Below are 16,607 nucleotides of genomic sequence, written 5' to 3' on the forward strand. Positions count from 1 at the left end.
TTTGTCTCAAAAAAAAGGCTTCCTGATTTTATCAGTAGAATTTTATTCCTCTCAAGAACACTTAAAATATGTGATAGCAATAATGATTCACTATGAACTGAGGGTATAGATTTGTTCTCACAGAAAACTTAATTTTCTTCTTGAATAATCTAAAACTGGCTAAAAGAAAATCTTCCTATTATCTGCTATTGGTGAAATACATGAAGATTTGGGCTTTGTTATATCTACACACAGTCACAAGAAAGAAACTAAAAGAACAATTTCCTTATGCTTATTGATGCAAAAACCCTCAAGAAAATAAGTAGCCTATTCCTAACAAATCCATCAGAATATTAAAAGAATTATCCAACATGACCAAGGGAGATTTGCCCCAGGTTGCAAGGGTGTTGAGCATAAGAAATACAATGAATATAATATACCATGTTAACACAAGGAAGGGAAAAATCATATGAATACCTTTATTGATATAGAAAATGATTTTAACAGAATTCAGTGCTCTTTCGTTTTGAAAAACACACAGAAAAATAAGATTACAAGGTATCTTCCTCAACATGATAAAAATTATATATTTTTATCTTTCAAATACTCAAAGCTGAAAGGGTAAACGCTTTCTTCTTGACGTTCAGAAGAAGACAAGGCATCTGATTTCACTATTGCTAGAGAGTATTGGACGGGAAGCCTTTTTGTAGAGGATGGCTTTACACAGAGCTCCAGTAGACACCAATGTCTGTGCCACAGTCAAGGAGACAACTCACAGGAGAGACTCGCACGTGGAAGAGGCTTTATACTTGCCTCTGGCTGATGAAATTCTCAGAATGGAAGGGACAAAATGAATATAGACTAAGAGGAGCTTATGAGAGGAAAAACACCTCAATCAGTAACGACAGAGAATTCACAGAATACTTTGATGAGGGTGCCAAAACAGGCAAGCTTAAGCACTTCAGTTACATCACAAAAATGTGTGATTTCAATATTTGTTCATAAGGATAGATTCAAGATGGGCAAGGTCTCAAACAGGATCATCAAGACAGGGAGACAACAGAGCCCAAAACCCACAGGACACAGAGCTGAGGTTCATGATGACCTTTATTGCAGGATGTGACAGATGGCCACTATTTGGTCATTTGTGATCCTCTCCCTTCCCCCACCCCCACCCCGCCCCGAGGCAGGGATCCACAAACAATGAACATGAATATCTCCATGAGGCAGCCTGCATAGGTGAAAATCTTTTCTTAGGTATGGAAGTTTGCCTGCATTTCGGGGATGGTGTGGCAGTGAACTTGAGGTCAACAAAGGACAGGTTGGAGAGGAAAAATCACATGAGTGTGTGGAAGTAGGAGTCTGAGATGACTGTGGTGATGATGAGCAGGTTCCAGTGGAGGTAACCAAGTACTGGGACAGGAACAGATCAGGGAGAATGAGTTAAATCTCTGATTTCTCTGAAAATCCCCAAAACAGAAATTCTGAAACACTTGTTTGATTTTCTGATTCCATGTGGATGATATACCTGCCAGGACAGAGACAAAACAAGAATAAATAATCAACAAACAGACCAAGCAAAAAAGTTATTGGCTTCCTCAATTTTATCAGTAGAATTTTGTTCTGCTGGATGTGAATAAATTTAAAAAGGCCTGTGTTTGTACATTTATCTACAGTTGGACAACATGATCCTATACTAACATATGTCCACTTTGTGAGATTCTTTTCTGTTTCATTAAACAATTTAGAACACCTAAATACAGCTAATTTATTTTGGAGAATTTATAATTAACCATATTTCATTCAAAATAAGGTAGAATAGATTTGCAGCCAATGATGTAAATGATCAATCAATAAGAATTGTTTCCACAAATTACACCCCTGGGGATCTTTGCAGCAGACAGAAGAAAATTTTTCATTAAAATCATAAAGAAGATGAACATGTTTATTAGAACCACTCTTCATTATGGTTAAAAAGTCTTAAGATAATGAATCTAAATTAGTTGTTTTTCGAAAGGAAAGTCATCTCTTACAGATGGTGACAGACACCTGAAAACACTGATAGATAGTACTTGGGAAATTATCAAAAGTAATAAAGAGAGGGATCTTGCAAGTGAAAGTCGTGTGTGGATCCAGTACCCAGGTCACTGGTATTGCACAGCTGTGGATGTTGGAGCTCCTGCTTGTGTCTGCTGTGCTATCCAATTTTCTCTCACATCTTTTTTTTGTCTTTATTTATTTTTTTAATGTTACATTAAAAAATATGAGGTCCCCATATACCCCCACCCTCCTTACCCCACTCCTCCCCCCCCCAACAACCTCCTCCATCATCATGAGACATTCATTGCACTTGTTGAATATATCTCTGAGCACTGCTGTACCTCCTGGTCAATGGTCCACACTGTAGCCCACACTCTCCCACAGTCCACCCAGTGGGCCATGGAAGGACATACAATGTCCGGTAACTGTCCAAGCAACACCACTCAGGACAACTCCAAGTCCTGAAAAAGCCCCCACATCACATCTCTTCCTCTCACTCCCTACCCCCAGCAGCCACCATGGCCACTTTCTCCACACCAATGCCACATTTTCTTTGGTTATAATCACAATAGTTCATCAGTAGACTATCAGTAAGTTCACTCTAATCCACACTCTATTCCTCCATCCTGTGGACCTCGGAATGGTTATGTCCACTCCACATCTATATCATAAAGGAGCTTAGATTCCACCTGGATGCTGGATGCAATTCTCCTGCTTTCAGTTGTAGGCACTCTTGGCTCCCTGGTGTGGTGGTTGACCTTCTTCACCTCCATGTTAGATGAGTGGGGTAAGTCCAATAAACCAGAGTGTAGGAGTTGCAAGTCTGCTAAGACTCAGGGCCTGGCTATCACATGGTCAGTCCAGAGATTCAGGTCTCCTGGGTATACACTAAGCCCCAGCACCAACTACAGATCCGGTTCTCTCACTTTTTGATTCACTGAACCAAACTGTTGTCAGTTCAGATGGTTCTATTCCAAAAATGAAAGCTTTAGTACATGAAGACCAACCAACCTTTTTATTTCACAGATCGATAACACTCTGCCTTCCACAAATTGTACAGAGAAAATTGGACAAGAATCTCTGACCCCTCATCCCTCCCCTGCTCTTCCTCTGTCCCAAGAGGAAGCTGATATCAGTGCAGATCCTAGCATAGAGGATGAGGATCTGATCACACTGAAAAATTCTCCACCCACAGCCAAAGACACTATGGTTTTTAAGAAAACCAGGGTTATGTGGACATGGAGTAGTGAGTGAAATCTATTAAGACCCCTTGCTCAAATATGGAAGAGGAAGACAGTCATTTCTTTGCTTTTTATTTAACTGTATCCAGCTTTATTAAAAGATAATTTTCATAAACAATCATGATATTTCATGCAGGACATGGGCAGACAATCATTAACAGTACACATCTTTAAAACTCCCTTCTTCAATGTCCCACCAAAATCAGATAGCCACCATAAAACCCAATGAAGTATTCATCTGATGCTCTAAACTGAGGAAGTTTAGAGAGAGGGTTGCCATTTCACTTGTAGCATGATGTTTTAACAACTTTTCACAAGCAGACCCTGAGTTCCAGGAAATGAAATTATAACAGTAGAATCATCCACAGTCTAAAATACGGAACTGCTACTCTTTTGAGGGATGCCATTTCCATGGCATCACTGGAAAGTCCAGATTGTTTGAATCCTGTAACCAATTTTTTCAGGATCAGGCCCCAGCAAGTCTTGGGGTATAAAGGAGTCAAATCTGTGCTGAAGGCTGAGAAAAGTATAGGACATGTGAACATAAAAACAAATTTTCATTTTTCCACACCAAATGGCAACTGTGCTAAGGTGAATAATGCTTATCAACATCTTGGATCCCCTTTTACTGGCAGTAAAGAGGAAATATCTAAAAGAAATGTTTTTAAACTAGAGGGAAAGGTGTTTTTACCCACATCAATCCAGCTCATACATTCTATGAGTGATATTTGACCCTTCCTTCAAAAACAACAATGAAGTGTTCCTTGTGCAAATATAGCTTAGAAAAAAAAATAATGTAAAGCAAATTGAGCAATTTTTTAAAATTTGATTAAAAATTATTATTTAAAACTGTGCAGTCACCAGAAGTATAGTTATCAAAAAATGCACACATGTCACTTGGCATCTCCAGCACCTACAGCTTTCTGTGCCTTGTCTGTTTTGGCGTCTTTGTATTCTGCAGCGTTATTCCCATCCTTGCCTGCATCAGCTTTCCCTTTTTTCCCTTTGGGTACTTTCTCTTCCTTCCTCGCAGGGGCCTTTTAAGGCATGGATTCTGGCTTTTGAGGAGAAGGTTTAGCAGATGTGGCTTGGCTTTATCTCCTTTATCATCCTCTTCAACCTTTCTCTTGATCATGGAGGTGGTGGCAGGATGTGGGTGCTGGACATGGAGATGCAGCACCATAGGGTCTTGGATGGGGCTGGGGGTCGTTTTAGTCGGCTCTTCTTCACACTGCTTCTGTTTAACCTTTTGAGGAACTATTAATTTGCATTCCAACGTGGCTGCATCATTTCACATTCCCTGTAGCACAAGGTAATAAGAGTTCCAATTATTTCAGTCTCACCAAATTTTATCTCTGATTATAGTCATCTCGGTGGGGGAGAAGCGTTATCTCATTGTGTTTTGATTTGTTTTTCCCTGATGGCTGATTATGTTGAACATCTTTACATGTGTGTTTGTTGGCCATCTGTTCTATTGTTTTTTGTTTCTTACAAAAACTGCAGAGATATCCAGAAGCATTTTCACAATTCATGTTATCTTTTCCATTGCCAAGGCAATTGTTCTGATGCTCTTTTCTTTGCTCTCTATGACATGCCATGCTCTGTGTTCTGATATATTTGCCAAACCGTTCTATGTGACATTGGGCCACCCATCAATAATCATTTGATGCTTTCAAAATCTTCAGAATAATGCTACTGTTAAGAGTTTTTTAAAGCGATTTTTTTTTTTTCTAACTCCTTGAACTGCAGGTTGCCTTGAGTAATCATCATCCGGGCTGTATCCATAATCTTGTTCTTGCTTCTTCTGTGACACTTTTGTTTCTTTGAATTGTTCCCTTGCCCAGTCCTTCAATTATTTGTGATCAGAATCATTTGGATCATGCCAAATTACTTGCAAAATCCATCTGTACAGAAGAAAAACTTGCTACCTTCTCATTTACCATAGTTCAGTAGTTATAGGCAGTGTCATCATTGGGTAGCTGAGGCATTCAAGCTGCAAGAGATCAAGAACCTCTGCCCATTGGCCCACACTATTGCAACTGCCCATTTCTTTATTTAATCTTATTATTTTTGCTTTTTTTGCTATTGTTTAAATCACTTATCAAAAAAAAGGAAGATGTTCCTTTCAGTTCAAAGCACGAAATGGCCTGATAGTCTTTGTTCCAAATCAGTGGGATATCATATAGACCAGAATGTTAATGAGGCAATGCCTTCTCTGAAGGTAATCAATGATTATATTTTTTGAAATACCATGATGTGTGTTGTTATTACTTAATTATATCTGCTTGGCTCCCTCCCACCCAAGATTTCTCCCTCATCTATTTGCTCATTGTTTTTGCTTGTTGTCTGCTTATTTTTTTCTTTATGAGGCACCTAGAATCAAACCTGGAAATGCCCATGTGGGAAGCAGGCACCCAACTGCTTGAGCCACATCTGTCCCCTGCTCTTTTTTTTTTGCCCATTGTCTGCTTGATTTTTTATATGATATTGTTCAGATGTTTTCCATAAGCAATTGATACTAAATGAAGGGTAGGTCTCTTTATTTTGCTTGGTGCTTTAGAAATTAAAACATTACATAATTTTCCATCTACACTTCAAGAGCTGAATTCATTTAAGTGTCCACAATATGGAGCTAAGCATAAGTTAATATTTCCCTGTTTGTTTTAGATTTCTTTATCATACTTCTTCTGGAAGTATTAACAATGCTTCTTTTAAAAACATCACAAGCTTGTGACTAAATTCTCAAACATTGGGTGTTGGATTCAAATACCATGTTTTCTAGCACACATATTTTGTGCTCCCAAACTGTAATGTACAAGGACATAATATGATAATGATTTGCTTTTAAGTAATTTTTTTTTCTTCAAGAAACCTGCTGAGGATATTTTGGGTAATTTATACATAATTCAATATAATGATATTGCTCCATCTCACCACTATTTTAGGTAACACATTAATATGTTTAAAAATTCTGGAAATAGAGACTGGTGCAATTTGCAGTTGATGTAGATAAAATGCTATTAGAGATAGAATTTTCTTTGGTTTCAACTACTGAATAAAATTTAAAGATTGAAATTGTGATAAAGTATTAAAGAAACATACATTTGCCCTTAGCTAGCAACTGACCTTAGCATGGGTTTCCCCAAGCTTTCAAACTAGGGGTAGAGTTTAAAATTATATGAGATTTGTTCTCTTTTGCTTATTACATTATAGTATGTTTGAATTAATCTTAGAGGCCATTAACACTTAAATAATCTTATCTCCAGGTCCTTCAAATTAAAATTCTACCTGACTAACTTGTAGGTATACCAAAAGGATATATGTGTACAATCACATTTTTCATCCCTGCTTTATTTTCTTTGCTTAATTACAGGGATTGGAAATTATTTACTGTATTTCATTTTAGTTTATCATTCTACCATAAATAATTGATTAATATATACTTATGAGTTTGAATCATGGTTGACTACAAGTGTACAACGTTTTAGAGAACATAATCCACTCCATGTTTTAAACACCTGCTCACAAATCCGAGGATGAGTTTGTTGGCATGCATTTAGTATAGCGATGGAAAAAGTAGATCTGGAGGTTAAAATTTATCCCAGGTGGAAATTTTACTGTCTTAATAAGGAAGAGTAATTCACCTGAACTGTCTTATTGCAGTATTTTCTTTGTATCTCAAATTGTATTATTTAATATTTTGAATAAAATTTTAGTAAAATAAATAGCAAAGATTTTTTAAAAAATTATGTTATGTTGGTATGAGAATATCCAGAAAAATTTCCAAAATAATTAGCTTTCATGTTTATTGCACTCATCAGAAAGGAGAAAGAATTGAAAAACAGTTTTTCTCAGAAAACAATCAAAAGGATTGTCCATTTATCAATGACCAGATCTGACTACATTTATTGAGAGAAAGCTGTGCTTCTGGCCTATTGGACAGTGCGTCTTTTCATGCATTATGTAATTGTATGATGGCACAACCTGATTATATAGACAGTTATTTTTATTTTACTCATTTTACTGGTAAATATTTGCATCCAGTAAATGTACCTTGAATGAATAAATGAGGAAATGAATATGTGAGATCTCACTTGTGGGAAAGGGAGACAGACAGCAAGAAGAGACTGGCTAATTGAGAAATTCTCTGGAGAATATAGGTTCTAGATGATTAGGAAGGGAAGACAGTGATGTTGAAAATGTGAATGAACATGCCCAGAGTTGAGAGAAGAGAAGGCACTGAAGATACAAACACCACCCATAACCTCTGATTTAAACGACATAGGATTCTTAGCAAATAGGTTTTCACCTCTCTTTTTCTCACTCTGTCTACTGGGAATTACTGCTCATAAAAGCCTCCTCTTTTTCCTTACTGTGTCATCAGAAAGGGATGGAGACCATGCAGGTGTGGGTGAGCTGTCTGCAAGGCACAAGTGAGTTTATTCCATTTGGGATGCAAGGGTTCTAGGCAAATGCCATAGCATAATATTGTTAGCCTGTGGCTTCAGCAATTGAATTCTCAATTGTTTTTATTGTTTCTGTAGGTTCTAAGCACTTTTGCTTATTGTGAGCACGTTGTTCAAAAAAGCCAAGGATTTTCTTTAATTCATTAAATTTGAGTGGTGCTATTTTGGAACCAATAAATAAATCCTCAAGTTTAAGAGTTTTCATCTCACAAATGATTTTCTTTCTTAGATTGTGACATTCCTTATTTATAATTCCTGAAATAAATATATCTTTTTATTCATTTTTAAAAAAATAATACATTCAAAAAATATGAAGTCCCATTCAACCCCAACACCCCCACCCCCCACTCCCCCCACAGCAACACTCTCTCCCATCATCATGACACATCCATTGCACCTGGTAAGTAAATCTCTGGATATCCCTGCACCCTATAGCCAATGGTCCACATCATAGCCAACACTCTCCCACGTTCCATCCAGTGGGCCCTGGGGGGATCTACAATGTCCCATAATTGTCCGTGAAGCACCACCCAGGACAACTCCAAGTCCCAAAAACGCCTCCCCATCTCATCTCTTCCTCCCATGCCCCGCACCCAGCAGCCACCATTGACACCCTTCCCACACCAACTGCACATTTTCTCTATGGACCTTGGATTGGTTGTGTCCATTGCACCTCTATATCAAGAGGGGGCTTAGATTCCACATGGATACTGGAGGCAATCCTCCTGCTTTCAGTTGTAGGCACTCTAGGCTCCATGGTGTGGTGGTTGACCTTCTTCAACTCCATGTTAGGTGAGTGGGGTAAGTCCAATAAATCAGAATGTAGGAGTTGAAGTCTGTTGAGGCTCAGGGCCTGGCTATCATATTGTCAGTCCAGAAATTCAAACCCCTAGATATAATTTAAACCCCAGCACCAACTACAATTCCAGTAAAGTAGCATGAAAGTCTTGTGAAAAGAGATCCCATCTGACTCCAGTTCCATCATGCAGAAACACCAGCTCCAAAGAAGGGCCAACTGACATGGCAGTGAACCCCATGTGCCATGACCATAGAACCCGTGGGTCTCTTTAGCCCTCAAAAGAAATAATACGTGGGGTTGAATATACTTTATCAGTCTCTGAGACTCTGCTCAGGTGTGCATAAGGGCAATCCTTCTGACAACCTCCAGACTCTTTTTTAGAGACTCATAGCCATATAAACTCATTTGTCCTTTCCATTTCCCCCTTACATTAGGTCAAACAGCATTTTAAAGTCATGTTATTATATGTAGACAGGGCTATTCTGCTGATCCGCGTAGAACCTTTAATTCAAGGTAATTTTCTAGTTGCATCTTCAGCTGGTGTTTGGTAGTGATCCCTCAGTGCCAGGGAGGCTCATCCCCGGATGTCATGTCCCATGCTGGGAGGAATGCACTGCATCTACATGCTGAGTTTGGCTTTGAGACTGGCCAATTTTGAGTAACATGAAGGCTGTCAGGAGGAAACTCCCAGGCACAATGCTGCTCTAGACCTTGTTCTTATTTCAGGTGTATAAGCTCACAAGCATAGTCATTAGTATCAGGAGCCCACTGTTGGACCCTCATTCCTTCCTGGTTCTTACCGTTGCACCTGGGGGACTGCCGCTGCTCCCCTAGGAACCAAGACAGAGCCCCCCAGCCAGGAACCCAGTACCCCCCAGCTGTTGTTTTTAATCGTTTCCACTATGAGTATATCCAAACATTTCCATGCACCCTGGACACATGCCCTGTGTAAATCCCTGTCAACCATATATAGCCTGTTAATAACATCCCATACCAGTATTCCTCCAACGCCATTGTTGAACCACTCTGTGATCCAAAACTTCTTGTAAAGCGAATCCCATTATAATGTCAGGTTCCCTTACTAGTAAAATGGAATATAGCGATGAGTTTAAAGGTTAGATCTAGAGTACGTATTGATTTGGAAAAATTTCTACATCCTATCTTTTCCTTTTCTTTTTTCCTAATTATTGAGCTTGTGTTCACAAGAGTCTTAGATCACAGTAATTCATATATACAATATACAGTACTCCCACACATCCACCATAAAACCTTTTCCCATCCACAGTGATAATCTTTTAACTTATTCATATCATATTTACTGAAACTGATGTACAGACTCTGAAACAATATCTATCAAACAAGGTGACATCTGTGCATAAAATATGGTCAACACTTTAGGCTTTGCAGTTTTCTAAATTTTTTAGTTACCCTATGTTTTACATTATGGTTTACATTATTAGTCTGTATCCCCTATATGTTTTTGGTGAAATATTACATATTTTATATTCATCCTCATGTACTCTTGCGAAACTACTCTCTTGCCCCACATTTACCTTGGTTCCATCCATTCAACACCCATTTTCCCCTCCCCTTGGGGCCCACCTTGACAGGCAATCTCCGTTTCCTGAGGAGCCATGTCCAGAGATACTTGCAACAGTGTTCAGGGCCTGACTTGCTCAACTGCCCTAATGCCCTGGGAGCCACCCTTTCTCTCGAGAGATACAGTTGCTTCTATTTGATGGCATTAGTCCTCCCCAGGGTGTGGGTCCACTCCAACTCTCAATTCTTGCATCTCTACCCAATGGTATAACCCACCCTGGCAAAATGAACATTCAGACATTCCCCAGGAGTCCGTCCCACATCAGACCATCCTTTCCGAGCATTCTAAAGAGGTAACCCTCCTAATTATGTTTTGATATGATTTTCTCAGCATTTTACTCTCAACCAACACCTGACACTCTACTCTGTTCGTATGTTGCCCCTCCCTCCCCCCAATTTTTTGGGCAATATTACCCATCCGCCCAGCCCCAGGCCTCCTCAAACTCGCAAAGCCCCACCCAAAGGCAATCCCTAGCCCCCATTTTATCTCTTCTTTTTGTTCATACTTACCACCAGCTCATCATAGATTCCACCCCTGCAGACGTGGGCTCATATCCTTCCTCCACTTCCCGATTTCCTGTAAGCCTATTTTCCAGTCTCTAGCTCTCTGAGGCAGCTTGCTTATTTCATATCATTGAGATAGTGTAGTATTTGTCCTTCAATGCCTGGGTTGCTTCACTCAATATAAGGTTCTCAAGATTCATCCATGTTATCATGTGTGTTTGTAGTGTATTTGTTCTTACAGCCGAGTAGTATTCCATTGTATGAATATACCACATTTTATAGATCCACTCATCTGTTGATGGGCATTTGGGTTGATTCCAACTTGTGGCGATAGTGAACAATGCTGCTATGAACATTGGTGTGCATATATCGGTTTGTGTCCTTGTTTTCAGTTCTGTTGGGTATTGCTGGGTCATATGGCAAATCTATGGTTAGTTTTGAGGAACCGCCAAACTGTCCTCCAGAATGGTTGGATGCTTCTGCATTCCCAACAGCAGTGGATGAGTGTTCCCCTTTCTTCACATCCTCTCCAACATTTGTATTCTTCTGTTTTTTTCATAGCTGCCAATCTTATGGGAGTAAGATGGTATCTCATTGTAGTTTTGATTTGCTTTTCCCTGATAGTTAGAGATTTGGAGCATTTTTTTCATGTGCTTTTAAGCCATTTGTATTTCTTCTTTGGAGAAGTGTCTGTTTGCTGCTTGTGCTTTTGGTGTGATATTTATGAAGCCATTTCCTATTACAAGGTCCTGTAGATGTTTCCCTACAGTGCTTTCCAAGATCTTTTTGGTCTTGGCTCTTATATTTAGGTCTTTGATCCATCTTGAGTTGATCTTTGTATAAAGTGTGAGATGGTAATCCTCTTTCATTTCTTTCATTCTTCCACATTTGCTATCCAGTTCTCCAGGAACCATTTGTTGAATAGGCCATTCTCTCCCAGTTGAGAGGGTTTGGTGGCTTTATTGAATGTTATATGGCTATACATATGAGGTTCTATATCAGAACTTTCAATTCGATTCCATTGGTCTGTGTGTCTCTCCTTATGCCAATACCATGCTTTTTTCACTACTGTAGCTTTGTAGTATGTTTTGAAGTCAGGAAGTGTGATTCCTCCAATTTCATTTTTCTTTTTCAATATGTCTTTGGCTATTTCGGGACTCTTTCCTTTCCAAATAAATTTCATAGTTAGTTTTTCTAGTTCCTTAAGGAAGGCTGTGTTGATTTTTATTGGGATTGCATTGAATGTGTACATCAGTTTTGGTAGGATAGGCATCTTAATAACGTTCAGTCTTCCTATCCATGAACAAGGAATATTCTTCCATTAATTTAGATCTTCTTTGATTTCCTTGAACAGTCTTGTATAGTTCTCCGTGTATAAGTTCTTTATCTCTTTAGTTAAATTTATTCCTAATTATTTGATTTTATTATTTACTATTGTGATTGGTATTTGTTTCTTGATTTCCTACTGATCTTGCTCATTATTGGTGTACAGAAATGCTGCTGATTTTTGCACATCGATCTGATAACCAGGGACTTTACTAAACTCATTTATGAGTTCTAGAAACTTTGTTGTAGATCTCTCAGGGATTTCTATTTATAGGATCATGTCATCTGCAAATAATGAAATTTTGACTGCTTCCTTTCCAATTTGAATGTCTTGGATATCTGGTTCTTGCCTCAGTGCTCGAGCAAGTACTTCTAAGACAATAATAAATAGAAGCGGAGACAATGGACATCCTTGTCTTGTTCCTGAGTTTAGAGAGAAGGTTTTTAGGATTTCTCCATTGTAAATAATGTTGGCTTTAGGTTATTCATATATACTCTTTATCATGTTCAAAAAGTTTCCTTGTATTCCGATGTTTTGGAGTGTTTTTATCAAGAAAGGGTGCTGTATTTTGTCAAATGCTTTTTCTGCATTTATAGATATAATCATGTGATTTTTTTCCTTCAATCTGTTTATATGGTGTATTACATTGATTGATTTTCTTATGTTGATCCATCTTTGCATACGTGGAATAAATCCCACTTGTTCGTGGTGTATAATTCGTTTAATTTGTTATTGAATATGATTAGCAAGTATTTTGTTAAGTATTTGTGCGTCTAGGTTCATTAGAGAAATTGGTCTGTAATTTTCCTTTCTTGTGGTGTCTTTGTTTGGCTTTGGTACTAGGGTAATGTTGGCATCATAGAAGGAGTTAGGCAATGTTCCTTCTGTTGCGATTTTTTGGAAGAGTTTCAGCAGGATTGGTGTTAGTTCTTTCCGGAATATTTTGTAGAATTCATCTCTGAAGCCATCTGGCCCTGGGCTCTTCTTAGTTGGGAGATTTTTAATGACTGAGTTTATCTCTTTTCTTGTGATTGGTTTGTTAAGATCATCAATTTCTTCTTTCATCAATATGGGCTGCTTATGTGTTTCTAGGTATTTGTCCATTTCCTCTGAATTGTCATTTTTTTTGGAATATAGTTATTCAAGGTATCCTCTTATGATAGTCTTTATTTCTGTGGGGTCAGTGGTGATATCACCTTTCTCATTTCTTATTTTGTGTATTTGCATCTTCTCTCTTTTTTTCCTTGTTAGTCTCACTAAAGGTTTGTCAATTTTGTTGATCTTCTCAAAAAACCAGCTCTTGGTCTTGTTTATATTTTCCAGTTCTTTCTTATTTTCTATTTCATTTAGTTCTGCTCTTATCTTTGTTAATTCCTTCCTTCTTCTTCCTGTTGGGTTACTTTGTTGTTGTTTTTCTAGTTCCTTCAAATGTGCAGTTAGTTCTTCAATTTTTGCTCTTTCTTCTTTTCTGACATATGAATTTATGGCTATAATTTTCCCTCTCAGTTCCGCTTTTGCTGCATCCCATAAATTTTGGTATGTTGTATTATCATTATCATTTGTTTCATGGTAGTCATTGATTTCTTTTGAGATTTCCTCTTTGACGCACTGTTTTTCTAAGAGTGTGCTGTTAATTTCCAAATTGTGGTGTGAAATCTGGGCCTCTTTCCCTTGTGAATTTCAAGCTTCACTCCACTGTGGTCAGTGATATTGTTTTGTAGGATTTTGATCTTTCTGAATTCATTAAGACTTTCTTGGTGGCCTAGCATATCATCTATCTTGGAGATTGATCCATGTGCGCTTGAAAGAAATGTATATCCTGCTGTGTTTGGGTGTAATGATCTATATATGTCTATTAGATCCAGCTCCTCTAATATACTCTTCAACTGTTTTGTTTTTTTAGTGATTCTCTTTTGAGATGTTCTGTCCAGAGTTGATAGTGGTGTATTAAAATCCCCCACTATAATTGTAGATGCATCTATTTTTTCACTTAGTTTTTCCAGCATTTGCCTCACGTATTTAGAGACGCCCTTTTTAGGAGCATAAATATTTATGATTCTTCGATCTTCTTGACAAATTGTCCCTTTCACTAAAATGTACTATCCTGCTTTGTCTCTCACAATTATTTCACATTTAAAGTCTATTTTGTCTGATATTAATACAGCTACTCCTGCCTTTTTTTGGTTATTGTTTGCTTGTATGGTTGTTTTCCAGCCATTCACTTTCAACTTCCATGAGTCTCTGGGTCTAAGATGTGTCTCTTGTAGACAGCATATAGGTGGGTCATATTTCCTTAACCAGTGTCCCAGTCTGAATATTTTGATAGGTGAGTTTAATCTGTTGACATTCAATGTTATTACTTTCAAGGAATTATTTGTGGTAGCCATATTTTGATTGGATTTGTGTTTGTCATATTTTGTTTGCATTTTTTTCCTTCTATTTCTGTTTTTTTTGTTGCTCTTACACTCTCCTCCAACTCTGCCTGTCCTGTTTTTTTCCTTTCTTCCAGCAGAACTCCCTTTAGAATTTCTTGAAGGGGAGGTTCCTTTTTGATATACTCTTTCAGTTTCTGTTTATCTGCAAATATTTTGAACTCTCCATCGTTTTTGAATGCTAATTTAGCTGGATATAGTATTCTTGGTTGGAATTTTTTTTCCTTTCGTACCTTGACTATATCCTACCACTGCCTTCTTGCCTCCATGGTTTCAGGTGAGAAATCAGCATTTAATCTTAAAGAGCTTCCCTTGTATGTAATGTTTTTCTTTTCTCTTGCTGCTTTTAGAATTTTCTCTTTGTCTTGAGCATTGGATAATTTGACAAGTATATGTCTTGGGGTGGGCCTGTTAGGGTTTATGACCAGTGCAGTGTGCTGTGCTTCTTGGATATGTACATCTGTCTCTTTCAGTAGATTTGGGAAGTTTTCAGCCATTATTTCCTGCAACACTCCTTCTGACCCCTTTCCCTTCTCTTCTCCTTCTGTAATGCCTATAATACGTATGTTTGAGCTTTTTGCATTATCATTCAGGTCTCTAAGTCCTAGCTGGATTTTTTCTATCTTTTTGTCAACCAATTCTACTATCTGTTTGATTTCCGATGTACTGTCTTCCACATCACTAATTCTCTGCTTTGCTTCTTCTAGTCTGCTGATATTTGCTGCAAGTGTATTTTTGATTTCTTGAACTGTGGTGTTTATTCCCATCATATCTGGTATCTGTTTGTGTATGTCTGCAATTTTCCCTCCAAGTGTTGTCTTCATGTTGTTAACCTCTTCCTTTACTTCATCAAATTTGTCGGTGATAAATGTTCTGAGATCTTTCATTACTTGTGCGAAGTTCTGCTCCCCTTCCTGATTTTTAGTTTGTTCATTGGATTCAGCCATGTTTTCCTGATTACTGGTTTGGTTTGTAGATTTTTGTTGCTGTCTGGTAATCATTTTATCTTGACAGGTTTAATCAGTTGCTTACCTTCTTTGCCTAGTCTTGGAGATTAATTAGCTGTTGTTTTTGCATAAGTGTTATATTTTCTCTTTGTCACGTTGTTTTTCTTATTCTAATTTCTTATTGCTGGTTGAGTTCACTTTAAGTGAATGTATTAGTGCCGGGGAAAGGCAAATGTGTAAGCAAGGAAAAAGTGTAAAGTAGTTTTGGTGATATATTTTAACAAAGCAACAATATGAGATCTGGGAGGATGGAGGTTAGATTCATGTAAATTGGGTAGAGTTATAGTAGTAGGTAGAGTACCTATAATAAGGTAGTTGACTGAATATGGGAAGAATATGGTATGAATTAAAAAGCTATTGTTTTCGTGAGAGAGGGAAAGAGAAAAGAAAGGCAATAGTTTCTAGAGTGGATAACAGACAGAAAACAAAATAAAGGTATTAGAAATTAAGATTTAGACATTTTGTGGATCAAAGAAAGGGTGATGGAATATAGGAGAGACAGTGGATGATGGAGGCTATCAAGATGTAGGGGAAAGGGGTTAGTGTAGATAGCCAAAATCTATTCACACAGAAATGAGGTAGTGGAGGATGAGGAAACCCAGCAAATGTGAGGTGTTCCCTGCAGCACCTATTTTATAGTTAAGATAGAATAGAATAAGAAGAAGATGAGGGTCAAGAGAAAGAGAAGGAAAAAAAAGAGAGAGAGAAGAAAGGAAGAAAGAAAAAGGGGGTGTGTAAAGGGCGGGGAACAGATAGGGAAAAGAGAAAAAAGATGTACACCATCCACCACATCCACAATACCAATAAAAAAAAAACCTAAATAACTGAAAAAAAAAAGACTTTGGGGGATACGCTAGGAGAAAAGACTAGGAGATAATGCAATGTTAGCAATCAGAACATTAAAAAAATAAAATAAAAAATAAAATAGAATAAAAATAAAAACAAAACAAAACAAAACAAAAAAGAAAAGAAAAAACGCAAACATTGAGGGCTAGGACATTCAAGGACCTCAGATGGACCTCAGGGCGTGATGGATTCAGGGATGGAAAGTCTGAGATATTGAAGACTCAAGAGGTGTGAGTCTCTGGGATGTGGGCCATCAGGGTTTAAGGGTCTCAGACCTGGCAACCTCAAATCTTGTTAACAGGGAGCCTGGGAGCACTGCAGTGCAACACAGCCTTCAGGGATCCCCGCAGCTGGGTGCCAGCCCTAT

General features: G+C 38.0%; 1 pseudogene; it reads left to right on the forward strand.

Annotated features, from left to right (window-relative positions):
• The first annotated feature begins 1,346 nt into the window (after positions 1 to 1,346).
• On the forward strand, positions 1,347 to 5,505 carry LOC111766047 (keratinocyte-associated transmembrane protein 2 pseudogene; annotated as a pseudogene).
• The last annotated feature ends 11,102 nt before the right edge of the window (positions 5,506 to 16,607 follow it).

Source organism: Dasypus novemcinctus, chromosome 30 (assembly GCF_030445035.2).
Source record: "Dasypus novemcinctus isolate mDasNov1 chromosome 30, mDasNov1.1.hap2, whole genome shotgun sequence".
Lineage (NCBI taxonomy): Eukaryota > Metazoa > Chordata > Mammalia > Cingulata > Dasypodidae > Dasypus > Dasypus novemcinctus.